The sequence below is a fragment of the Gorilla gorilla genome, chromosome 11 (assembly GCF_029281585.2).
Source record: "Gorilla gorilla gorilla isolate KB3781 chromosome 11, NHGRI_mGorGor1-v2.1_pri, whole genome shotgun sequence".
In the NCBI taxonomy this organism is placed as follows: domain Eukaryota; kingdom Metazoa; phylum Chordata; class Mammalia; order Primates; family Hominidae; genus Gorilla; species Gorilla gorilla.
In genome coordinates this window covers 131405243-131418553 of record NC_073235.2, presented here as the reverse complement: position 1 = coordinate 131418553, position 13311 = coordinate 131405243, and the positions used below count along the sequence as shown (strand labels likewise).

The 13311-nt window shown below is 36.2% G+C and overlaps 2 long non-coding RNA genes across 2 annotated transcripts in view; one reads left to right on the top strand and one right to left on the bottom strand.

Annotated features, from left to right (window-relative positions):
- Positions 1 to 13311, bottom strand: part of LOC134756684 (uncharacterized) — a 46374-nt gene that overhangs the window by 17842 nt on the left and 15221 nt on the right. Inside the window, exon 2 of the long non-coding RNA XR_010129713.1 lies at positions 7555 to 7645. This is a non-coding gene — a long non-coding RNA (uncharacterized lncRNA). The remainder of the gene's footprint in view (positions 1 to 7554; positions 7646 to 13311) is intronic.
- The window catches only part of LOC129532202 (uncharacterized), a 55188-nt gene that overhangs the window by 39678 nt on the left and 2199 nt on the right, over positions 1 to 13311 (top strand). The window lies entirely within an intron of this gene.

Here is a 13311-nt window from a genome sequence, read left to right as displayed (position 1 = left end):
CCACACCCTCAGTGACACTTGCTATTATTAAACTTTTCCTTGGTGCTCTAATGAGTGTACACTAGTGGGATAGTATGGTCTAAATTTATAGTTTCTTTATTGTTAAAGAGGCATAACTTCATTTATTTACGGGCAATTCACATTTCCTTTTTGGTGAAATATATGTTCACATCATTTGACTCTTTTTCTACTGGGTTGCTTGTTGTCTTTTCTTAATGATGTTTAGGCGTTCATTACACATTTTTGGTTCAATGTGTTAGTTAGTTTTAGGTGTTACAGTGACTTCTCCCAATTTGTGAACTGCCTCTTTATAGTGTCCTTTGATGAATGGAAGTTCTTAATTTTAATATAATCACATTTATCAAATTTTGACTTAATGCCCCCAAGTCATAAATATTCTCCTGTATTTTCTTCTAAGAGCTTTGAAGTTTCCCTTTCATTTCTAAATATTTATTACATCCATACATGCGTACGTTCATTACTGTCTATGATGTAAGAATGTTACTACATATTTTCTGTATAATTAACCAATGTTCCTAGCAGAATTTATTAAATTTATATTTTTTTCTCATTACTCTCTAGTGCTACCTCAGTCATTCATCAACTTTACATATTTACTGGCCCTGTAGCCCCTCTCCTACTATGCTGACCTCTCCTAATAGATCTCCCAGTAGGTTCCTATTAGGTAATTTGTTTCTTAAATAAGGTTGGTGTTTCCTATGTTTCTGCTTTGGGATTTCTGTTTATTTGGTTGAACCATATAAAATTGCCAGTGTGTGACTGTTTCTGATTCACAGAAATAACAATTTCATCTGGTTCAAACTGTAATAGAATCCCTGCAACAGTCTATTCTAATATATTTAGATCTAATATCAGTATTGATCCACAAATATACAATTCTTCCCTAATATTGCTTCCTGGCTTTAAACCTAAATTTTCATTTTATTGCTGTAGGGTACACACAGGTGCCATGCTGGCACATCATATACAATATGTTCAGGCTTTAACCCATTGTTTTAACTCCTTCAGGGTTAGCCAATATACTTATTTTCTTTTAAATACCCTCAGACTGATCTGTACCAAGAAATTACTAGCTCTTTTAAGTTGAAAATCAACTAGCTTTAGAATTATTCCTTAGCCTTTTGAAAATAAATTTTTGCCAAATCCAGTTGATTCTTTTTATATTTCCAATTCACCCATTATTTTGTTCTTCTTGATAATGTTTCAGCTCAATCCCATTCTCTCTTATAATTATTACTTTATCTTAATATCTTATTTTAATGGACTACTCAAAAAGGATTGGAGAGATAGAGAAGCCAAGTAAGTGCAGATCAAAATATCAGTCACTACAAAGAGTTTTCTCTTAATTTGGCCGAATAAATTCTTACCAGACTGATCCTACCACAGAGAAGAACCACAAACTCTAGAAGCAAAATATTTTTTAAAAGCTTTCTCATTGTTCAATTCCCACCTATGAGTGAGAACATGCGGTGTTTGATTTTTTGTCCTTGTGATAGTTTGCTGAGAATGATGGTTTCCAGCTTCATCCATGTCCCTACAAAGGATACAGGAAGGGGAACATCACACTCCGGGGACTGTTGTGGGGTGGGGGGAGGGGAGAGGGATAGCATTAGGAGATATACCTAATGTTAAATGACGAGTTAATGGGTGCAGCACACCAACATGGCACATGTATACATGTGTAACTAACCTGCACGTTGTGCACATGTACCCTAAAACTTAAAGCATAATAAAAAAAAAAAAGAAAGAAAAAAAGCTTTCTGAATGCACGAGGGAGTGCACAAAAGTAGGCAAATCCCAGAAGAGAGCCAATATGTGAAAGACATGAGATGCATTTCCCACTGTATGGCTTTATTATTAACTTGAAGGCAGGCTACAATCAATTACATGTGGAGTAAAAAAATGTTTCTAAAAGAGCAATAATCTTTCTGGCCTGAAAAACCAGAGGATAAAGCTCAGATCCAACAACAGCGACTAATAAGTGAGTTACGGATATCAGTAAGGAGCAAGCTGGAGAGAGGGAGCCTCAAACTTGGTGTATCAACTCCAGAAGAATTTGTGGGAGAATTTCACATACATGGAGCTCTTTCTTTATGTATGTGGGAACAGACATGGAGAAAACTCAAAGCAGCTCAGCTCAGGATGAAAGAACTGAACCGACATTGGAACTGTTGCTTAACTAAATGGCACATAATTTGCATTTGAATTCAACAAAGTGAGTTTCCTGATAAAACAAAACAAGACACTCTTGAAGATTATCACAGAATTCAATGTCTGGATACAATCCAAAATTATTTGAAATAATAAGTCCTATGAAAATGCTAGCCATTCTCAAGGGGAAAGAGAATTAACAGAAACAACTACAAGTGATTCAGATGCTGGAATTAGCATTTAAGCATTTTATGGCAGCTATTAAAATTATATTAAATGAGCTAATATGAAATATACTGTCTGGGTGTGGTGGCTCATGCCTGTAATTCTAGCACTTTGGGAGGCCGAGGCAAGCAGATCTCCTGAGGTCAGGAGTTCTAGACCAGCCTGGCCAACATGGCAAAACCCTGTCTCTACTAAAAATAGAAAAATTAGCCAGGTGTGGTGGCACATGTCTCTAATCCCAGCTACTCAGGAGGCTAAGGCAAAAGAATGGCTTAAACCTGGGAGGCAGAGGTTGCAGTGAGCCGAGATCATGCCACTGCATTCGAGTGTAGGGAGATTCCCTGAAACTATTGCTATGGAATAAAAGATGAAATGCTCCTGATTATTGTAAATACAAAATTGCATGCAGGATTGTGTAAAGACAATGCCAGGTTGGACTGCCAGAATGAGCCAACAGTGTGTGATGTGCTTCCCCCTGCAGAGAGCTTATGAATGGACACACAGTCAGGGAGGTTTCACATCACCAAGATTCCTATCCCAGAAAAGCAGATGTTCGTAGCTCTGGGAATGGAATGCAACCCTTGTGGAGAGCCTATAAATGGACGCGTGGGGGGCACCTGTCCATATGGATAAGATAGGGCTATAAACGCCCTCACGTTCCCACGGCTCTTCTAGGCCTCTTTAGGGTTAAGGCATACTCCCTTCTGAGAATTTCTGGTCTAACCGGTTGTCTAGCTTCACGTCCTATTTCTATGGATTGTTTGTAACCAGCTTTTGCTGCAACTGTTACTGCTGATTAATATCTTGCTAATCATAGGTTATGGAAAGACTGTGTTCCTGGTGTTTCTGTTTTAAGGCTTTGTTAGAAATTACTGATGCACACATTATATTGTAAATTCTTACCTCTGTATACTGTACTTCTGCATAGAGATGTTATGTTAAAGAATTACTTCATCCCCATGTGACCATCTCACCTCATAATCAAATGACCCTAAATCCCTCACTAACCTACCCCCACCCTCACTAAACTTAATAATAAATGCTGGTATATCCAGTGCATTAGCGGCACCATAGGACCAGAAGGTGGTGACCCCCCTGGACCCAGCTTTCACTGTCTTGTGTGTGTCTATTATTTCTCAACCTGCCGATCCACCTGAGAGCAAAGAGAGAGCCATGTTGCATTGTGGGCTGCTGGCCAGATTCCACAATACTCCAGCCTGGGCGACAGAGCAAGACTCCATCTCAAAAAAAAAAAAAAAAAAAGAAAGAGAGAAAAAATGCTTATACTGAATAAAGAGACAAATTTTAGTGCAGAAACAAAACTATAAAAATAATCAAATGGAAATCCTAGAACAGAAGAATAATACAGTAGTCATTAAAACTTAGAATAGTCTTATTAGTAGAATGAAGTCAAAAGAAGAAAGATATAAGTGAACCTGAAGTTGAGGTAATAGAAATGATCAATCTAAAGATGACAGAGATAAAATATTGCAAAAAAAAGTTGACATATTCTCTCAGATCTGTGGGGCAATATCAAGGCTAACATACATATACAATTGCAGTTATTGAAGGAGAGAAGAGAGAATGATGAGGAATTATTTTAAAATATTAAGGCCAAAAAAGTCCCATATATGGTGAAAGTAATAAATCTACAGATTCAAGAAGTTCAGTAAACACCAAGCAAGCAAATGTTAAAAAAACAAACAAACATACTTAGTTATGTCATATTTAAATTGCTAAAAACTAAAAATAAAGAGGGATCTTGGAAAGAGCCAGAGAAAAGTGACACAGATACAGAAAACAACTTTTTAAATGAGTGCTGATTTTGCAAAAAACTACAATATTGAAATATTGTGGAATATACCTTTAAGTGTCAAAGGAACAAGTCTGTCAACTCAAAATTCTACATCAAGCAAAAATATTTTTCACTATAAAGTTAAAATGAAAACATTTTTAGCTGAAAGAAAGCTAAATAAAATTTTCTTCAGCAGACATGCACTACAAATATACCTAAGCAAGTTATTTGCACTGAAGGAAAATGATACAAAATGGATACTTAGTTATTCAGAAAGAGTAAATACCACCAAAAATTGTAAAATTATGAATAAGTATAAAAGACTGTATTTTATTTTCAATTTATTTAAAAGGCATGACTTTCTAAAAGGCAAAAATTAGAATGTTGTCATGTGGGATTATACGGTATGCATCTTAATACATGTGACAAAGATAGCATAAAGTATATGGTGCTACATGGGCTTATGATCTTGTAAGATTTCCACATTTGTTGTAGCATAATATAATATTAAGTCCAAATGGTCTCTGTAAAGCAAAGAATTAAACATCAAAAAGTAATCTAAACGAACATGACTAAAGAGCAAATTGGCTAAAGTAGAATTCTAAAAATGCTCAAATAATTTAAGAGGGAAAATCAAAAAAGAGAGAATCAAGAAATAGAGGGAGAAGCAGAACACAATAAAATAGCAGTAGATCTATATCCAATCATGTCAGAAATGGCAATCATTGTTTTAGTCAAACACTTCAATTAGAAGACAGGAATTGTCAGAACTATGTGCTGCCTATAAAAATACCCTTTAAAGATAAACACATATAAGTTAAAAGTAAATGGATGGCAAAATATGTAGCATGCAAACAGCTTAAGAAAGCTGAAATGGCCATATAAATTTCAGAGAAAACAGGCCTACAGGACAAAAAGTATTTTCAAATATAAAGAGGGACACTTCATAATTGCAAAAAAAAATTAAATGTTAATTTTTAAGATTTTTTTGAGATGGAGTCTTGCTCTGTCACCCAGGCTGGAGTGCAGTGGCGCAGTCTCAGCCCACTCAACCTCCGCCTCCTGGGTTCAAGCAATTCTCCTTCCTCAGTCTCCCGAGTAGCTGGGATTACAGGTGCTCACCACCACATCTGGTTAATTTTTGTATTTTTAGTAGAGATGGGGTTTCATCATGTTGGCCAGGCTGGTCTCAAACTCCTGACCTCAGGTGGTCCACCCACTTCAGCCTCCTGAAGTGCTGGGATTACAGGCATGAGCCACTGCACTCTGCTTAAAAAAATCAATTTTTTAGGAATGTATAATAACCATAAATATGTATGAACCTATGTATCAGGTTTTCTTTTTTTATTACCTTATGTCAGTTTGACAAGTGGCATTCTTCAAGGAATGTGTTAATTTTTCATAGATTTTTGAAATAATTTGAATGAACCTATGTATTAGGTTCATACATATTTATGCTCCAAAATTATGAAGCAAAAATTGACAGAATTCTATAGAGAAATAAATGATATCACAAGAGACTTTAATTTCCCTATCTTGGCAACGGATAGAACAAATAGAAAAAAATCAGATAAAATGTTAGTAATCTGGATAATGCTATCAACTACTGTATCCTTGGTATTTATAAAACATTAAACAACAATTACAAAATATATCTATAAACTGAGCATGATAAGTTCACCAACATAGACCATATGCTGAACCATAAAACGTGCCTCATCAATTTAGAATAACTGACATCACCACATCTCACATAGTCTCTTAGCAAGATGGAATTATATTAGAAATATATATTAAGATATTCAGGAGAAACAATATTTTTAAGTTGAATGATAAATGATATGTATCTAACTTAAAAAATAAGTCATAGAAAAAAATCAGAAAGGAAATAAGAAAATATTTCTAACTGGATAATAGTGAAAATATATTTTATTATTTGTGGGATGCAGCTAGCTAGCTACAAGGAAATGTATAGCTTTATTTACCTTTAAGGTAATATTATAAAGAACTTCATGCCAATAATTTTAAAAATCTAGAAAAAATTAACACATTCCTTGAAGAATACCACTTGTCAAACTGACACAAGTTAAAAAAAAAAGAAAACCTAAAATATCTCTGTATGTGTTAAAAAATTGAACTCATCAAAACCTTTATATAAATAAAATTCTAGACTGAGAAGTTCTCAAAAGTGAATTCTATCTAAGATTTCAGAGAGAACTTAATTTCATTTAAAACACATAGGCAGAGGGAATGCCTTCCAAATCATTTTATGAAATTAGCATAATACCGACACCAAAATCTGACAGACATTACAGATACCCACTAAAATATCTCTCCTAAACATAGATGCGTGTAGTTTAGCATGTAAATATTATATTTCATGACCAAGTAGAGTTTCTCAACACTGCAACAATGACATCAGTTTAAGCTACCATATCGAAAGCACAAAAAATAAAAACCATATGATTATGTCAATCAGTGCAGAAAAACCATATGACAAAATTCAACACTCAATTTTGATAAAAACTCTCAGCAGACGAGAAATACAAGGAGACCTCCTCCATCTGCAATAATAGCTATTAAAAAGCTACAGCCAGCATAATGATTAATGATGAAATAGTGAATATTCCTCCTAAATTTGGGAACAAAGCAAAGATCCACACTCCCACTATCTCTATTTAGCATTGCAGTGGAAATCTAGCCAGTGATAAAACCCAAATAAATAAATAAATAATGTAAATATCAGAAAGGAAGGATGATATTTGTCTTTAGGTGCAGATGACTTTTGTATGTGTATAAAATCCTAAGGTATCTATAAACTACTTCAGAAACTAATAAATGAATGTACTATAGATAATGTACAAAAATCATTTATATATTTGTATACTAGCAACAAATGAATAATACAATTAATTACTATATAATAGCATCAAAATATTAAAATTCTTAAGATTATGTCTCGCTGAGAACACACAAAATTTCTAACCTGAGAACTGAAACAAACTTGTAGGAGAAATTCAAAAAGACCCAAATAAATGCAGAGAAAAACCATTAGAAGACTTGATATTGTTAAGATGTCACTTCTTTCCAAACTGATTTACAGGGTAAACACAATCACAATCATTTTTCAGCGGGTTTTTTTTTTTTTTTTGGTAGAAGTAGACGTGGAAATTCTAAAACTTACATAGAAAGGCAGAGAACATCGATATTCAAAACAATACCTTGAAAAAGAACAAACATTAACATTTACACTGCCTGATTGTAATACTTTACGTTATAATAATCAAGGGAGTGAGATACAGACAGAAGTATTGACAAATTTATCAATGAAACAGAGAGACCAGAAAAAGACACACACTTACGTAGTTATCTGATTTTTCAATAAAGTTGCCAGTGGAATCCAAAGACGAAAGGAAAGTATTTTTAGCAAGTGATGCTGAAATAATTGGATATCTGTGTGGGGAAAAAAATGAACATTAACCTATTACTTTCACTGCATGTAAAAGTAAGTAGAGATAGAACATTGACCTGAATGTAAAATCTAAAGCTATAACGATTTTAGAAGTAAACAGAGAAGGATATCTTTATGACTTGAGGGTAGACAAACATTTCTCAGATCACAATTAGAAATAATCATAAAAGAAACATCAAAAAACTAGGTTTTATCTAATGAAAAATAATCTTATCAAAAACACCATTAAGAAAATTAATAGGCAAGGCATAAACATGGAGAAAATAGTCACAGCATATATCTGACGATGTATTGGTGTCCAGGATATATAAAGAACACCTAAAACTCAGTCATAAACTTGCAAGTAACCCCATAAAATATGGGACAAAGATTTCACAGGCATTCACAAAATGACATACAAATGGCTAAGAAACTCATTGAAAAGTTCTTACCATCATAGTCATCAAATACACTCAAATTAAAACCACAGGGAAATGATACTACATAGTCAACAGAATGGCTAAAAGTACAAAGACTGACAATATTGATTGTTTTTGAGGGTGTAGACTGACTGAAATTCTCATGATACTACATAATCAACAGAATGGCTAAAAGTACAAAGACTGACAATATTGATTGTTTTTGAGGGTGTAGACTGACTGAAATTCTCATTTTTTTTGGTGGGAATATAACATGGTGTAACTTGTTTATATAGTGATCTGGTAATTTCTCATATAACTAAACATATATCTACTCTATCTACTCATCACTTGCTATCCTATGTTGTTGCCCAAAAGAAATGAATATGTAGGTTCACCAAAAGACTTGCACAAGATTGTTTATAGTTTATTCATAATGGCCCTGATTTGGAAGTGTGCACCAACAGGAGAATGAATAAACTCTGGTGTATTCATACAATGATATACACTTCATCCATAACAGTACAATGAACTACTAACATATGGTCAAATAGGTGAGTCTCAAAACTATTATGCTTAGTGAAAGAAACTTTACACACGAGAGTCCATCCTGCGGGTATGATACCATTTACATAAAGTTCTAGAACAGGCAAAAGGAATCTCTAATGGGAAAAATCAAGAAAGAAGTTGCTTCTGGGATATGGGGTAAGGATTTTTGGGAAGTGGAATTATATAACTTTCTGGGGTGATGGTAATGTTCTACAACCTGACAAGAGTTTGAGTTACTTTAGTGTATGCGTTTGTCAAAATTCTACTATAAAGACACATGCACACGTATGTTTATTGCGGCACTGCTCACAATAGCAAAGACTTGAAACCAACCCAAATGTCCATCAGTCAGAGACTGGATAAAAATGTGGCACATATACACCATGCAATACTATCCAGCCATAAAAAAGGATGAGTTCATATCCTTTGCAGGCACATGGATGAAGCTGGAAACCATCATCCTCAGCAAACTAACACAAGAACAGAAAACCAAACACTGCATGTTCTCACTCCTAAGTGAGAACTGAATAATGAGAACACCTGGACACAGGGAGAGGAACATCACACACCAGGGCTTGTCAGGGGGTGGGGGGCAAGGGGAGGGATAGCATTAGAAGAAATATCTAATGTAGATGACGGGTTGATGGATGTATCAAACCACCATGGCACATGTATACCTATGTAACAAACCTGCATGTTCTGCACATGTACCCCAAAACTTAAAGTATAATAATAATAATAATAATAATAATAATAATAGAAGAATTCCTTATTATTTGGTCAGAAACTTAACTTTCCTCAGTGTATCTAAAATTAATTATTTGCCTAATGAATAAATACAAAATTTTTAGGGGTCATCCTCAATTCACTTAGAAGAACAAAGTATTTTTAAGCATTAATGACTTGTAATTTTAATTACTTGGTAAATGTTCTTAGCCAAGATCGAATACTCTGCTCTGTGTTGTTGATGTCAAATTGTATTTTTTTCTGAAATGATTCTGACTTTAAATAAATTTAGACTGATTTTCTTTTAAAAAAACCACAACATATATATACTTAACATTTGTGAATTTCATGGAATATTTACTTTAATCTCAAAATGAAAATTAACTCCAATGATATACATGCTGAATTATAGGGGAAAGTGAAGCATTATTTTCTTTTTTGAGGCATTACATTAAAATGCCTCAAACAAAAATGGCTCAATGGATGGATAGAGATGGATAAATGGACAGATACGTGTTAAGACATGTGTAGTAAAATGTTAATGGTATATGGGTATTCATTACAAAAAATTCAACTTTGATATATATTTGGAATTCCTCATAAGAGGATGTTGGGAAAAAATGAAATACAAATAAAATTAGAAATGAGATACCTAAAATAGAAAATTAAATCAGCTGATACAAATGTTGAAGAACAAGACTTCAGCATGTTAGCCAAATGGTATTGCTAATAGTAAATCCATATGTAGACACTATTCAATCCATCAAACTTCTCAGGACTTCTCAGTAGAGTCTTCTTATGACAGAGTTTAGTATTGGGCTGAAAAGAGGAAGTGGGTGCTAATTTACATATTGTCTATTTTTTAATCTAAATTCATATACTTCTCATCCTCTGGAGAGGATGCTGTGAGGCGGCAGAAAAGGGCCAAGAGATTGTTCAAACTAACTTTCATCAAAGAAAATAGCAGGAGTGATGAATACGTTTCCACAGAAATACTGAAGGCTTCAGGTTATTAAAGGAGAGTTTTGTTTTAAGGAAACCAAAGCCATCACTGGCATTTTTTCTCTGTTGTAGAGACTAATGGGTTCTATCTGGGCTCACCCACAATATACCCAATCTGAATAATGTCCATTTTCTCTACTATGTGTACACTTCTTCAGTTTGTGTGCTTCGTTCACACAGCTGAATATATGTACACACACACCATTGGGCACACAATCTTAAGGAACCTATAATAATGGCCATCATAAGGTTTTGTGGATCTCAGGTTTAAAAACTATGCTTTGAATAAAGAGCTTCATGCTGCATTCCTGAGAGGCTTATGTCCATTTGAAATTAACCACTGATTTTGAATAGAGATTAGGAAATACTGATTCATAATTCATAGACAATTAGGCAAAATAGGATTTCAATTCAGATATTCAGTGAATGTTGTATAGATTTGAAAGCCATAAGAGTAAATTCCTGGCTGGGCACGGTGGCTCACACCTGTAATCCCAGCACTTTGGGAGGCCAAGGCAGGTGGATCATGAGGTCAAGAGATCAAGACCATGCTGGCTAACACGGTGAAACCCCGTCTCTACTAAAAATACAAAAAATTAGCCAGGCATGGTGGCAGGCACGGGTAGTCCCAGCTACTCAGGAGGCTGAGGCAGGAGAATGGCGTGAACCCGGGAGGCAGAGCTTGCAGTGAGCTGAGATCGCGCCACTGCACTACAGCCTGGGTGACAGAGCGAGGCTCTGTCTCAACAACAACAACAAAAAAAGAGTAAATTTCTGATAAGGAGTAATTATACCAAAACTGAGCCCAAGGAAGCTTATCATTAGGTGGTAGAAGGTGTAAAAGGATTCAAGAACAAGAAGAACCAAAGAGGAGAACGTCAAACTGGAAAAGACAGGAGAGATTTAGAACTGAAAGTCAAGAGAGATCAACTAAAAAGGGTAAAACAACATTGCTGGATCAGGTGATCAGAGGGTCCTTGGTTTCTTCCAGTTTGTGCTGCTGGCATGGGAAATCCCAAAGGACAGAGAGTAAAAAGATAACTGGTAGACAGGAAATGAAGAGCCAGATGTTGATTTCCTGGAGATTTTGCTCAAGAAGTAAGTTAAGCTAATTCCCCAAATGCCCAAATCTATCTCCCAACAGTCCTTTATGAATGGTGAAGGAACACAACTTGTGAAGGAACACAACTTTTACAAGGAATATAACCTCCTGGCACTGTGAAGAAACTTCCTATTTAATAATGTTGCAGAAAAGGCACCTTATTATGTGCTGCCTACCCAAAGCAATCCTTTTGTGAATGGAAGTTTCAGGGGTTCCATGTGATCCTTTTGTGAATGGAAATTTCAGGGGTTCCATGTGACTTATTAGATGGCATATGCTCCTGGAATGTGGGAGATGCGTCCCCTACTGTTTCAGCAAGTTGTGTTCAAAAGGAAAGCAGCCCACACCTAATCTCTATTTGCCATAGCTGCCAAAACATTTTACAATAAATAAAGGAGGCATTCATCTGAATAAGTGGATCCCTTCTTGGAAGATGACATCCCAGCACAGCCTGCCAAAAGAGTGCAGAGACACTAAGTCACACCAAGGAAGGAAGAATGAAGAACAGAAGGGGCATCCTTCCTGTGTGAAGGCAGGAGATTGCAGCAGTCAAGGGGTTAACCTGAATTTGTATGGTGGTTTTTAATCAGTACAATCATGCCTAAGCAAAGAAAGTGTAGACTTTCTGCCCAACACATACATATGTATGCTTTAGGGGAACTGGAGGATGGCTATGTTAATAAAAAGCAAAAATGTTGTATCCAAAGATGAATTCTGAAGCACAAGGTATATTTGAAAATGGAATTCAGCAAACTTTTATTGAAAGGTTATTATGCACAATCCTTGTGGGCCATGAGGGAGGCTTGGTCTCTACCTTCTAGTCATCATTTAATCATGATGTTGGAGTCCCAGTATGGGTCTCACCCTCTTCAGTTAAGGACTGGTTTAGTTCATTGTGTAGATAATACCTGACACAGGAAATAGATGCCGAGACCAAGTTAGGAAGGCAAAAGTTTTGTGGAGGAGACACACCAAAGAAAGAAAAGGAACAGCAACAGGGAAGCCACCGGGCTGTGATGCAGGCTGACAAAGTCTCTGTCAGCCCAAGGGGTCGCTCTGCAGGAAAGCTGGCCCGTTAGAGCTGAGTTGTTTTGGGCTGCAATGAGGCCCTTGCTCATTTTCTGGAGGCAGCTCTGAGCATGAGTCGGGTGGATCCTGAAGGAGCAAAAAACTTGGGGTTGTCAGCCAACCAGTCTTATGAGCACAGCAGTCCTGAGGGGATCTGAAAGGCACTCCTCTGTGTCTGCATAATGCCAGGACACAAAGAAGTGTCATCTGTCTCAGCTCCCACAGAGCCTGATGAGAGAGAGACAAGGCTGCAGTAGGGCTGTTTACCTCAGAGACAAAAGGAGACTAGGGCTGGTCTCCGGGATTCATAAATAAACATGAACTAGAAGGCTCTGGAAGACTCTCAGATAAAACACTGGTTCACCACCACTGAGAAGGTGGGCATGCCTAAGGATGATCTGAGGGTGCCCCAGGAGTTTGATGAGGAAGGGACAGACTAACTCTTCACCCTGAGTGTCCCTTGGCTTTGTAGATTCAGGGAAAGGAATTCTAGGAACTAGAGACTTAGGGTTCAAAATGTGTAGGTGTCAGTCTTGTCCACTTGTGTGAGCAATGTGGTTGGTGCATCTTCTCTGGAGAGGGTATAACTCTGATGATAACCCTGGGATATGCAGAGTTCAGATAACTCTTGAGGGGTCAAGGACGCCAGCCCACAGATGCCTAAAAGAGTTTCCCTTCTCCTCAAGTAAGATTTCCAAGGATCCTTACTGCTAGGAAAACTTAGGGGCTGCCTAGATTAAATCAGTTGTGTTAGCTCAAAGAAGCAACTTTCCTTGTAAAACGCATTATCTAGGCATATAGA